Raw genomic sequence first — 14,846 nt, 5'->3', positions numbered from 1 at the left:
AAGTTAGTCTTTAATATGTTTTGTAAGGTTTAGTTCTTTGTTTGTTTTGCTGCCCCCTCAATTTTGTAATTTTACTGATATGTTCATCGCTTAGAATTTTGAATATGCGATTAATCTAATTTATAATAAACTTGAAACTTGAAACTTCATTGTCTTCACTACTCTGAATAACTTTTCATCGTCTGCAAATTTAATCACCTCACTTGTCGTACCAATTTCCAGGTCGTTTATAAATATGTTGAAGAGCACGAGCCCAAGCACCGAACCTTGTAGCACTCCACTTGTGATGCTTTTCCAGTCTGAGTATTGTCCATTTACCCCCCACTCTCTGTTTCCTATCCGCCAACCAGTTTTTAATCCACGTGACTATTTCACCCTCGATTCCATGGCTCACAATTTTTTGAAGTAGTCATTCATGCAGGACCTTGTTGAACACCTTCTGAAAATCCAGATATACAATGTCGACTGGGTCACCCTTGTCTATCTGCCTGTTTACTCCCTTGAAGAAGTGCAGTAAGTTCGTCAAGCAAGATCTTATTTTGCTGAAGCCGTGCTGGCTGGTCCTCATCAAATTGTGTCCATCAAGGTGATCAATGATGCGGTCCTTTATCAGCGCCTCTACCATCTTTCCTGGTACCGAGGTTAGACTCACCGGTCTGTAGTTTCCTGGATCTCCACTTGAACCTTTCTTGAAGATCGACGTAACATTCGCCACTTTCCAATCTTCTGGAATTCTTCCTGATTTGATCGACAGATTGGTTATTAGTTGAGGCAGTTCAGCTATAACCCATTTCACTTCCTTGATTACCCTCGGATGGATACCGTCCGGTTCCGAGGATTTATCATTTTTAAGCCTATCAATCTGCCTGCATACCTCTTCTAGACTGACCTTCAACCCTTTCAGTTTCCCATCTTCGTTTCCTGCGTATAGCCTGTTGGCTTCTGATATAGTGTATATATCCTCTTCAGTAAATATAGACGCAAAAAATGTGTTCACTTTGTCAGCGATGGCTTTGTCCTCCTTTAGTACTTCCTTTATTCCATGGTCACCCAATAGCCCCACTGCTTCCTTCACAGGTCGTTTCCCCTTAATATATCGAAAGAATGGCTTGAAGTTTTTTGCCTCCTTGGCTATTTTTTCCTTGTAGTCTCTTTCAGCCCCTCTTACCACCTTATGGCACCTGCTTTGATGTTGTTTGTGCTTTTTCCAGTTTTCATCCGTTTTTGACCTTTTCCATTCCATTCCATTCTTTAAAGTCTTCTTGTTTCTGAACGCTTCCTTCACCGCTACAGTGAGCCACGCCATTCCTTGTTCTTTTTCCTCTTGGATCCCTTGTTGATACAAGGTATATATAAATTTTGTGCCTCGGTGACTGTGACCTTAAAAAAGGGACCATGCTTGCTCTAGTGTTTTTACAATGCTTATCCTCTTCTTAATCTTCTTCCCCACCATGATTCTCATCCCTTTGTAGTTCCTTTTTCAGAAGTTCAGTGCCATGGCCTTCATTCTGGATTGAAGTTTTGCCCCTGTGTCCAGGTTGAAGTGGATCATATTGTGATCACTGTTTCCCAGCGTCCCTTCTACTTCTACACCTTGCGCCAGTCCTCATAGTCCATTTAGAATTAGGTCCAGAATTGCATTTCCTCTCATATTTTCCTTGACAAGTTGTTCCAGGAAGCAATCGCCAACAGCATCCAGGAACTTGGTCTCTATACTGCAGCCGGAGGTGCCTAGATTCTAGTCTATCCCCGGATAATTGAAGTCACTCATGATAACTTCATTGCCTCCCTTGCAGTTGTGTTTAATCTCATCCGTCATTTCTCCATCAGTTTCTTCGGACAGCCCTTGGAGTCGGTAGTAGATGCCGATCTTTGTTTCTGTTTCATTTGATCCCAGTATTTTGGCCCATAGAGACTACCTTATTTTTTGTTTCCAGCGTGTTCTCTCCGGTAGACTCGATTCCCTCGTTGATGTATAGGGCAATACCCCCGCCTTTTTGTCCTACTCTGTCTCTGCGGTACAGCTTGTATCCCGGTAGCACAGTATCTCAGACGTTTTCCTCGTTCCACCATGTTTCCATGATGCTGATGATGTCAAGGTTATCTTTACATCAAGAATTGAATACACATTTTTGAAAGAACTAGGGCCCTCTTTTACTAAGCCGCAGTAGAGGATTCTACCACATCCCAGGGCATTAAATACTCTGATGCTGCTCTGATGCTTATAGGAATTCTATGAGTTTCGGAGCATAATCAGAGCATTTTGCACTCCGGGCTATGGTAGAAACCTCTACCACAGCTTAGCAAAAAAAAAAAAAAGGGGGGGGGGGGTAGATTTTTAATTGATGTCTGAACATCTGATAATGCTTGTATTAGTTACTTAGAATTTTATTATGTATGATGTTATTATTATATTGTATGCTGGGTACCTAGTGTGTAAACTGCTATGAACTGCTGGTTAGGTGATATATAAAAATAAATTATTATTATTATTATCATTCTAAGTTGGTTCAGCACAGAATTCAACAAAGTGTATTCACAACCCACAATAATTTTATTCCTTGTAATTTGCAACTGTACTGTAGAAACCCTTGGCAAAACTAACCGGATTTCAGACTTAAATCTCAAACTTCACTCTTAAAAGCTCACAGAATGACTCATATCCTGATTTATAATAACTCCTACCAGTGGCGTAGTATGGGGCATGGGAGGGTCAGCCCCCGGCACTGTCTTGGTAGAAGCGTGGCACCCATCCTCCTCTCTGCCCTCCCCCACTCCTTCCCCGCTGTGCAGGTACACCACTTCCCTTCCCCGTACCTCTGTAATATTCATGGCGTGAGCAGCAACCCACAACCTGCTTTCACGCTTGCATCAGCTCTTCTTCTGATGTCACTTCCTGGATCCATGCCTAGGAAGTGTCATCAGAGGGAGAGCCCACACAGGTGCAACAGCAGGTTGGGGATTGCTGCTGGCACCAGGAATGTTACAGAGGTACAGAGGAAGGAAAGCAGCGCACATGTAAGGGGGGGAGGGGGGAAGGAGCATGTAGGGGTGGAGAGGTAGGGAATAGGGCAGGGAAAGGGTACCACCCTTTTACCCTCGCTATGTCACTAACCCCTACATCAAAATTCAACTGTGATAAATAACTCACAGTTTCTTCTATATGGGGAAAAAGGGACCTCAGTAATAGTTCAAGTCCATTAAATATTTATTTATTTATTCAATTTTCTATACCGTTCTCCCAGGGGAGCTCAGAACAGTGGCGTACCTAGGGGGGGGCGGGGGGGGCGGGCCGCCCCGGGTACCAGCCCTAAGGGGGTGTTCCCGGCCTTGCCGTTCAGTCCCCCGCCACCCCCGAAGGACCGCTCGCCCCCCTGGCCTCCCCGCACCACCTATGAACAGCCGCAGCAGGATCGCGAAGTCAGCGTCAGCATCCCTGCGCTGCTTCCTACGACGCGATCCCGCCCCTCCTCTGACGTCAGAGGAGGGGCGGGACCGTGGCGCAGGAAGCAGCAGGGATCGCTGACGCTGACTTCGCGATCCTGCTGCGGCTGTTCATAGGTGGTGCGGGGAGGCCAGGGGGGCGAGCGGTCCTTCGGGGGTGGCGGGGGACTGAACGGCAAGGCCGGGAACACCCCCTTAGGGCTGGTACCCGACGCTGACTTCGCGATCCTGCTGCGGCTGTTCATAGGTGGTGCGGGGAGGCCAGGGGGGCGAGCGGTCCTTCGGGGTGGGTCGGGGCATCAGGCCTTCAGGGTGGGGCGGGCGGGCAGGCAAGCAGGCGTTCAAGGGGGAGGGGGGGACAGGCAGGCAGGCAGGCCTTCAAGGGGGGGCAGGCCTTCGGGGGGGGGGTGCAGACATTCAAGGGGTGCAGGCCTTCAAGGGGGGCAGGCAGGCCTTCAGGGGGGTGCAGACCTTCGGGGGGGGTGTAGGCCTTTGGGGGGGTGCAGACCTTCAAGGGGGTGCAGGCCTTCAAGGGGGGAAAGGCAGGCAGGCCTTCAAGGGGGGGACAGGCCTACAAGAGGGGGGGACAGGCCTACAAGGGGGGGGGACAGGCCTACAAGGGGGGGGGACAGGCCTTCAAGGGGGGGTGCAGGCCTTCAAGGGGGGGGGGCAGGCCTTCAAGGGGGGTGCAGGCCTTCAAGGGGGGAAAGGCAGGCAGGCCTTCAAGGGGGGGACAGGCCTACAAGGGGGGGGGGACAGGCCTACAAGGGGGGGGACAGGCCTACAAGGGGGGGGACCGGCCTTCAAGGGGGGGTGCAGGCCTTCAAGGGGGGGTGCAGGCCTTCAAGGGGGGTGCAGGCCTTCAAGGGGGAGACAGGCCTTCAAGGGGGGGAAAGGCAGGCAGGCAGGCCTTAAAGGGGGGACAGGCCTACAAGGGGGTGGGACAGGCCTTCAAGGGGGGGACAGGCCTTCGGGGGGGTGCAGACCTTCAAGGGAGTGCAGGCCTTCGGGGGGGGGGGGTGCAGTCCTTCAGGGGTGGGGTTTAGGCCTTCAGAGGGGGACAGACCTTCGGGTGGGAGGTAAAGTCCTTCGGGGGGTGCAGGTCTTCAGGGGTGGGGTGTAGCCCTTCGGAGGGGGGACAGACCTTCGGGGGAGGGGGGTCCTGGTGTAAAAGTACACAGAGGGAGAGAGGGAAGGGGGGGTTCAAAGATACATGCATATGCCAGACTTTGGGGGTTAGAAATAACACTGCACAACAATTTTTTGGTTAAGTCTTGATTCCTGAAAAGTTTTTGGTGATTATGACAGGTACCAACTTGGTATGCTCAAATATGGTTTTGGTTTTACTGCATCACGTAAGAACTATGAGAAATAGACATTTTTATGTTTACTGACAATAAAATATATAGTCAAGTTTACGTTTCGCACAAGCGACTAAATGAAACAGAATTAAAAGTGTTTTGCTCCCGAGTTTCTTTTATATTCAGTGTCTGGTGCATCACATTGTAGCATCCAACAATAGTCGGCAAGCATTGACGGATTCCAATTGCCCTGGTATCGTTTCTCCATCGTAGCTATGTCTTGATGAAACCTTTCACCGTGCTCGTCACTCACAGCACCGAGATTTGCGGGGAAGAAGTCCAAGTGTGAATGGAGGAAATGAATCTTGAGTGACATATTGCACTTCATTCTCTTGTATGCTTTGAGAAGTTTGTCTACCAGCTGAATGTAGTTTGGGGCTCTGTAATTGCCCAGAAAATTGTCAACAACGTCTTTCAAGGCTTTCCAGCCAATTTTTTCCGGCCCAACTAACAGATCTTCAAATCGCTTGTCACTCATAACATGTCTGATCTGGGGGCCAACAAAAATACCCTCTTTGATCTTGGCATCAGTTATTCTTGGGAACATCTGTCTTAAATAACGAAAACCTTCCCCTTCCTTGTTCATTGCTTTCACAAAATTCTTCATGAGTCCCAGTTTAATGTGAAGAGGAGGCAAAAATATCTTTGTCGGGTCAACAAGCGATTCATGTGCTACATTTTTCTGTCCTGGAACTAACTTTTTACGGAGTGGCCAGTTCTTTCTAGAATAGTGCGACTCTCTGTCTCGGCTGTCCCATTCGCAGATGAAACAGCAGTACTTTGTATAGCCAAGCTGCAGTCCTAGTAACAGAGCAACGACTTTGAGGTCTCCACAGATATTCCAGTTATACCTGGTATACTGGACATACTTTAGTAACATTTCCATATTCTCATATGTTTCTTTCATATGTGCTGCATAGCCAACAGGTACTGAAGGATAAACGTTGCCATTGTGCAACAGAACAGCTTTCAGGCTTAACATTGACGAATCAATGAAAAGACGCCACTCTTCCGGGTTGTGATCACAACCAAAGACCGAGAACAATCCTTCAATGTCACAACAGAAACAGAGACTGTCGACTTGTGCAAAAAATTTGGTTATATCATGATGCCGGTCTCGAAACACAGAAATTTTCGTACCTGGTGATAGCAAACACCATTCCTGCAGTCTCGAACCTAGCAGCTCAGCTTTTGCTTTTGACAGACCCAAATCTCTGACCAAATCGTTCAATTCGGACTGTGTTATCAGATGTGGATCGCCTGATGAGGATGGTTCAAAATCCGGGTCAATGTCGCTGTTAGAACCCTGCACTGCAGTTTCTTCATCTGGTTCGTCTAAGGTCCAATCCTCTGGTGGTTTCGGAACTGGAAGACTGTCATCATGTGGCATGGGTCTCATTGCTGAAGGCAGATTAGGATATTCAATTGACTTCTTGTTTTTGGCAGAGAAACCAGACACATTAGTCAAACAGAAATAACAGTCCGTCACATGGTCTTTCTGTTCTCGCCATATCATCGGAACAGCAAATGGCATCGTCTTTCGAGTACCTCTGAGCCAGGCTCTCAGACTAACAGCACATGTCGCACAGCAAATGTGAGGCGCCCATTGCTTGTCTTGATCACCTATTTTGCAGCCAAAATACAGATGATAGGCTTTCTTTACAAGGGCAGTCATCGAACGTCTCTGAGGCGTAAGTGTATATTCCCCACAGATATAGCAGAATGTGTCGCGGCTGTTACGACACCGACGAGACATATTGCCCGACACCAAAACGTCTATAGCATCAAGCTTACTTACTGTTATATTGCTACAGCTACTATACTACTATACTTTACTATACTGATACTATATACACACACGGACTATCTATATTAACCAAATGAGCAGGATCGGTGTATGGAAGCCACCATTATAGCATGGTGAGACAGCGCAAACTCGTTCAGACCTGCCCAGACATGCCCAGGATGTCATCTTCCATAAAACAGCTTCCAACCTGGCTAGATTTTATGCATGGACATACCCAGGCGGCACAAACCGTTGTTGATAAGACACTTATGGGAGAAAAAATTGTTTGCATCCAAATATAAGAAAAAATCACGACAAAATTGAAGATTTCTCTGAAATGGTACGTGATGGGTAATTTTTGATGTAATATTCATGATCAGCACCCAAAATTCTATAAGAAACACCCAGCAGTGTTCAGGAAGCAAAAACTTTGTTGTGCAGTGTAATGGGTCTAAAAACAGAGGAGTGGGAGAGAGATGGTGCATAATGGGATTTAGGGAGGGAAGGAACAGAAAGGGAGAGAACTTGGAAACAGGGGATGGTGTGGAGGGGGGATAGAGATACTGGATAGGAGGATAGTTGGGAACAGAAAGGGAGAGATGGTGGATCCTGGGGTGGTGGGGAGTTGAGAAAAGGTGAATCTGTGGATGGAGACAAAAAAAAGGAAAGATGCCAGATCTCCGGGAGAGGGAAGGGAAACGGAAGGGGAGAACAGAGATGGCAGACGGATGGTTAGCACGGAGAAAGGAGACCCTGGCAAGCAAGACAACAAGAGCCTGGGACCAACAAGATTTGAATATTGATCAGAGAACAAAAGGTAGAAAAAATAATTTTATTTTCTGTTTTGTGATTACAATATGTTAGATTTGAAAAGTGTACATGAGACAGCTTGAAATGGGAACTTTTCTATTTTTGTGAATGGCAAGGCTGAGTTCAGTTAAAATATATGCTTTATAAGAAAATATAATAATGTGTTTTATAAAGTTTATAAGCATTGCTGGCATACTCGGTGAGGTGTTCCTAGTGTTGGTGGTGGTGGTAGCATGTCAGTGTGTTGAGAGGAAGAGGTAGTCTGGGAAATTCTGCTGAGCAAACTCTGGGCCCATTTCCACCCCCAGTTAGTCCACTCCACTCAACTGGTTCACACACTGAGTGGGTCTTTGGGTGTTATTTCTGGGTAGTTGTTTTAGAATCTCTTCCAGTGGTTTGTCAGTATCTCCTTCTGGTCCAAGGAAGGAAACTTTGTCAACCTTAGCATTGACCTTCAGAATATGTTTGTAACAGCGCTGCTTGTGTGGCATTAGGCTATGTAGTGATCGAAAGAAAAAAACAGACCTTTGCACATTTTTGCACTATATGGTGGGTGTATGAGGAGATTCATTTCCTGCACAGTTAAGTCCATTTTTTCTACTGAATAATAGTATAGGTACAATGAAAGTAAATAGCAAAAATGTTTGAGTAGATAATTAAGGAAATCTTTTTCATATTGCTTGCTTATGGACTGGGAAAAAAGACTGTTCAAGCAAATGTCTCCAGAACTGCTTTAATGGAAAAATGTGATTTTTTTTTTTTTAAGTACTTTGTGAAATTTATTGTTGTTGTGAAATTTATTGTTATACTTTGTTTAAACTTAAAAAGCGGTGTCATTAACAGTGAATCTAATCGAAAAATCGATTCAACAGGGTGAATCGGATCGAATGAAATATTTTTCTCTGAATCGGGCAGCACTATTGGCTACCATGAGAATGGGCTACTGGGCATGATGGACCATTGGTGTGACCCAGTTAGGCTATTCTTATGTTATGTTCTCATCTGTAGGGGCCTTTGTTTTCACTTCTTATTTTAATGTATTTTTTTCCTGGGAACTTATCAGTGTTTTTTTATAATGGGAACAAAAATGGAAGAGAATTAATGTGTGTGGAATGGTGGGGGGTAACTAATTTCTTCAGCTAAATAATTCAATCCACTTCAAACAGACATAGGAGAACTCACGCACCATTCACACACCCTCCAACCAAAAACGTCAAAAGAAAAAAACTGTTCGACAACCTCCTAGCCATTCGAGCTGCAACACTTGACCCCCAACTCTACAACCTATTGACCTCGACCACAAACTACAAAACCTTAAAAAAAGAAATAAAAACCCTTCTATTAAAAAAACACATAAAACCAAACTAACATAATCAGAACTGTCCCAAGCATCACCTGCAACTACTCCATATGTACTTCTGATGTCATGACAATTCAGACATAATTTATGTTATGTTATGTTTGGAATAATGGTTACATAAATGAGGTTCAATAAAAGAAAATTTTCTGTGGGAGCATTTGTTGGAACTTCTGTTATCCTGATTTCTTCTATCTGTGGGCTTTCTTTAGCTAACCTACTTATCTGGGGCTTTCCACTTCTGCAGCTGCCCTTTTCACGGTCCACTTTGCGCTTGCACTCTCTGGGGAGGGGGGGTTGGGTCTGGGCTTGGTGGGGTAGGTGTGTCTGGTAGTTTTGTCTGGGTGGTGGCTGGGTGTTTCTTGGGTGCTTGTTGTGCGGATTGGTGTGTCTGGTGAGCGGTCTGGGTGTTGTTGCTTGTGGGGGTTTTTTTCATTATAAAATATGGCTGAGGGTCTAGTCCGGCTTATTATTCTTGTGGGTTCTGGGGTGGGATTTGTTTGCTTGCCCCAAGTTTTGGCCTTTTGTTGTGTATTGCTATGCCTCTCATTGGCAATTTTCTCTTGGGAGAGGCTTGTTCATGCTTGTTGTTGCTGTTACTCTCATTCTGTGTTCTTTTTGATAATGTATAAGTTTCTGTACAGACCATGGTTGCTTGTCTGGACCTTTTGCCATTCTCAATAAAAAATACTTTGGAAAAAAAAAAAAAAAAAAAAAAAGAAAATTTTCACTGCCTGTTTCTATTCTGACCATTTATTCCATTTCATGGTTATTGCAAAAAAAAAAAAAAAAAAAAAAATTTTACATGAGGGGGGGGGGGGTGTCAAAAAATGATGGGCCCCGGGTGCCACATACCCTAGGTACGCCACTGGCTCAGAACATTTTATATGAATTTATTCAGGTACATAAGCATTTTTCCGTCTGTCCCGGTGGACTCACAATCGTATCTAGTGTACCTGGGGCAATAGGGGATTAATCTAAGGTATGCTCAAGGCGACTTAAAGAGGGGGGCGAGGAAGGAGAAGGGGGAGGAGGGGTGGGAGAAGATAAGAGGTGGGTAGGAGGGGGGAGGGAGAAGAGGAGGGGGGAGGAGAGGATACAGGTGATTAAGTATCAAATATATGAGTTTTCAGTTTCTTCTGGAATATAGTGTGGTTAGGTTCCATCCTGGTCATTTCAGTAAGGTCATTCCAAGTTTTTATGCCTAGAAAGGTGAGCATGGAGTAGAAAACACGTTTGTATTGCAGATTTTTGTGTGGAAGGGAGATTTAGAAGTATTCTGTTGAGGGTTCTGCGGGAAGTAGACCATGCCTTGACTTGCCCAGCGTCACAAGGAGCAGCATGGGTTGAACCCCCAACCCCAGGGTGCTAAGGCTGTAGCTTTAACCACTGCGCCACACTCTCCCTTTTTGCAGTTGAATCTCTTGTGCTTATGCTTAAATCAATCATCAATCCTAAAAAACCAAAAAAACCTTTTTAAAACTTTTATCTTGAAACATTTTGTTGCTATGATAAATATTAAAGCGCTTATCTAATAGTGCCTACAGCAGGGACTTAAATATTGGAATCCTCAATGGTGCTGTCCATTTCACTATGGCCCTCTTTTACTAAGCAGCAGTAGAGGTTTATACTGTAGCCCAGGGCGCTAAATGCTCCGACCCTCATAGGAATTCTATGAGTTTTGGAGCAGTATTGGAACATATAGTGCTCTGGACTGCAGTAAAAACCTCTACCATGGCTTAGTAAAAAAAAAAAAAAGGGGGGGGGCTAATTTAGCTTCTTCATGAGCCAGTTCCTATCATAAATTAATAAAGAAAATGTGTTATCAGACTAGGTAGAACTTGGTTGTATTGCATTTGATTATACAATATTAATAAACTCATTTACATTATATTCTGTTGAAAACTTAGTATTTTCCTCAGAGACTTAACTTCCTTCTCCTGTTAACTTATTCTAAAATGGTGCCCACTTCAAAAAGGATATCATAGAGGGGGGAGCCTATCAGATAAAATCTGCATTTAAAGAGGCACCAACAACCTGAAAAAAAAGCAGCTATTCAATAGTTCCATTCAGCCCTTGTTGTTCCAATTGGAGTAAACAACAAGCCCAGGCACCACCTCTAGTGTTTATGGTGACTTGATCTATAACAAACAGCAGAGGGATTCAAAGTCATAAGAACGAGCTATACAATGGGATACTATCAATGCCAAACAGCTACATACATACTCTATAATCACTAATAGAGAATCCCACCTGGAAACACACAACTATACTAGGCTAAATACATAAGAAGGAAGATCAGGCAGACAGGCCAATCATACACACAATCATTCAAAGAACAAAAGAACACCTGAAAAAAGAAAAAAAGTAGAGAAAAAAACCTCAGACGAGCTTTGTGGATAAAAAAAACCCTCCACTTTCTGAAATCATATACAAATGATCAGCCGTTTCTTCTTCCATTCAAATAAAGCAAAAAGTTGATTCAATAATTGCAAGGAAGGATTCAATACATCACAAAGGCACAGTTAGTAATCAGCAGCGTGTGCTCAAAGGCAAAAATATGCCACAAAAACAACAGACACTTAGCTGCTGTAGAACGCTGCTGTTGCTGCCAATATCCCCAAAAGCCTAGAATACACAAAGGCTCAACTTCGTGCTAAACAAATGCCATTAGCACAAGACCCCATGAAGCTCATCTGAGGTTTTTTTCTCCATTTTTTTCTTTTTCATGTGTTCTTTTGTTCTTTGAATGATTGTGTGTATGATTGGCCTGTTTGCCTGTTCTTCCTTCTTATGTATTTAGCATAGTATAGTTGTGTGATTGCAGGTGGAATTCTCTATTAGTGATTATAGAGTATGTATGGTAACCGTTTGTGATTAAAACGTACTCTCTCCTGTGAATTGTTGTAGTGCCCCCATTTTCTTATGCTGTAAACATGATCTGTGCTCATTGATCCTAATATGGAATGGTCTAGTAGTTGTTTTACCTACATAAAATTTAGAACATGGTCATCTGATAATGTAGACAACATGATCAAATCCAATTTATGTCTCAAGTGATAGATCTTAAAGTCTATGGGATTAATAAACATGGATATTTCCAAAGTGATCTCCACATTTTTATGTGACCTGATGGAAGTTTCTGTTTGTTTTAAAAGGACAATATTCAAAAGTTCTTTCAAATTACTCCCTTGAGAAAAACTTATCCTACACTTTGATATTTGAATTACAGAATGTACTTGCATTATTTTCCAATATTTGAGTATATTCTTTGCTGTTTGATGACTGTCGTTTTAAGACAGGACTTGGAGTATCAAGCTGGGAAGATGAACTCCTGGCTAAGTCCAATGATTATTCAATTTAATTCTTACTTCACATTTAGGAAATCATTAAAGACCTATTTATTTGACAAATAAGAATATTAATTTTTGATATATTTAAATGAGGTCTTTTGTTTCTATTCTTATTAAGAACATAAGAACATAAGAAGTTGCCTCTGCTGAGGCAGACCAGAGGTCCATCTCGCCCAGCGGTCTGCTCCCGCGGCGGCCCATTAGGCCTATTGCCTGAGCAGTGGTCCCTGACTATTTCTATAACCTACCTCTACTCCTATCCCTATAACCTACCTCTACTCCTATCTGTACCCCTCAATCCCTTTGTCCTCTAGGAACCTATCCAAACCTTCTTTGAAGCCCTGTAATGTGCTCCTGCCTACCACAGCCTCCGGAAGCGCATTCCATGTATTCACCACCCTCTGGGTGAAAAAGAACTTCCTAGCATTTGTTCTAAACCTGTCCCCTTTCAATTTCTCCGAGTGCCCCCTTGTACTTGTGGTTCCCCATAATTTGAAAAATCTGTCCCTGTCTACTTTTTCTATGCCCTTCAGGATCTTGAAGGTTTCTATCATGTCTCCTCTAAATCTCCGCTTCTCCAGGGAGAACAGCCCCAACTTTTTTAGTCTGTCAGTATATGACGCACAGGTTCTGTGCTTCGTGCACAATGCCCTTGAGTAGGGTCCAGGCTTTTTCTACGGACTCCATCTTCCTTGTGTTGCCATTGAGTTTCTTTCCCACCATTTTCCTCATGGCATCATAATTCCCTTTTTTGAAGTTGAGTGCCGTCGTTGTGGTTCTTTTCACCTTTGATAATCCAATTTCTAGCCTGCACTGGATCGTGTTGTGATCGCTGTTTCCTAGTGGGGCTAGTACCGCCACCTCCTTTGCGGGTCCCCCTAGTCTGTTGAAGATTAGGTCAAGAGTGGCATCTCCCCGTGTTGGTTCCATGAAACAGTCCCTCGTGACCTCCAGGAATTTGGTCTCCCTCGTGCAGTTTGAGTGCCCGATATTCCAGTCTATCCCAGGGTAATTGAAGTCCCCCATCACCACCACACTTCCGCTTTTGCATACCTGCCTCAGTTCAGCCTCCAGGTCCTGGTCGATTTCTTCCGGTTGCCCAGGTGAGCAATATTGTCATAGTATGTTTTAATTTTTTAATAATTTTTAATATTGTACATGAATGTTTTTAACAATTGTATTACTTGTTTTATATAATTTTAGATTGTACGTAGATAGTATGTTCTATGAAACTGTACCATGTGCTGAAATGTTTAGTATTCTCCTGTTGTGTACCGCCCAGAACTACTGGTTGGGCAGTATACAAAAAAATAAATTATTATTATTATTATTATATTGGAGATATATTTGAATTCCATTATTGTATACCGTCTTGAACTGAAAAGGGATATAAATAAAACCATATTATTATTATTATTATTATATATTCTTGTGCATCATCAGTTGGTGGAGATAAAAGATGTTCCCGATAGCAGCATTTGGCTCTTTTATATGCTGTTTTGATGATATTCGATGGATATCCACAGATTTGCAAACTACATATATCATCTAAAAGTTGATCTGCATAAAGAGCTTTATCAAGCCATCATTCTTCAAATTCTATCATACCTGTATAGTGACAAACTATGGAGGATGCAGGGTTACCCCATGTCTTTAAACAGAAAAATGCCAAAGATGTTAAAAAAGAAGTAAGAATCAGATGTAGTCACAAAAGATTATCCAATACTGCTTGTTGAGGAATAGAAGAATATACAGATACAAAGTCCACTGTAGCCATTAAGAATGGAAATTTTTCATGAGAAATATCTTGCAATATATGTAAAAATATGTAGTATCTCTAATGTAAATTTTACTGTTGACAATGGGTTTCAGAAATTGATCCACAAGAGGTTCTAATGATGAACCACAAGATGAAATGATTGGACATCCTGGAGGACATTTAAGGCTTTTGTAAATTTTTTGTGCAGTCTAAAATTGAAGAATAACTGGATACAATATACAGTGATGCCTTGGAATCTGAACTTAATCTGTTCCAGAACCCCGTTTGAGTTCCAAAGCGTTCGAGTTCCAAGACAATTTTTCCCATTAAAAATAATAAAAACTGGATTAATCCGTTCCTGGGTCCCACAAACTCAAATTTTAACAGGAAATACACTGGATTTTAAGGTAAAATATTAACAAATTTTCCAAAGCAGCATTTAGATTCTGGGGCACAAACACACACATACAATGTGCAGGGCGTTCGGATTCCAAAGCAGAGTGGATTCCAAGACAAAATTTACTACAAAAAAAGGTTTGGATTCCAAGTCGTTCGAGTTCTGGGACATTCAGATTGTGAAGTACCACTGTATACGAAAATCGAAATTCATTATCTGTCAAATAAAACAGATTGCACTCCATACTTAATCAAATCAGCCATTTCCAGCTGCAAATATTCCATGGAATATGCTTCTAACTGGTGCATCAGTAACAGTTATTAATGTTAATTGACACTTAATTGGCACCATATATCCTGGTGCCATTCCACAGAAAATTTTAAAAACAAATAAAACTTTAAATTCAATTGTAGCTTTTATAGGCAACCAATGACTTGTAACTTAGGGCTCCTTTTACTAAGCTGCATTAGGACTTTAATGCGCGGAATAGCGCATGCTGAATTGCCGCACGCGCTAGACCTTAACGCCAGCATGTGGTGTAGCATGTGGTAATTTCCTGCGTGCACTAAAAACGCTAGT

Source organism: Geotrypetes seraphini, chromosome 1, assembly GCF_902459505.1.
Source record: "Geotrypetes seraphini chromosome 1, aGeoSer1.1, whole genome shotgun sequence".
Lineage (NCBI taxonomy): Eukaryota > Metazoa > Chordata > Amphibia > Gymnophiona > Dermophiidae > Geotrypetes > Geotrypetes seraphini.
Note: the sequence above shows the minus strand (reverse complement) of the source record.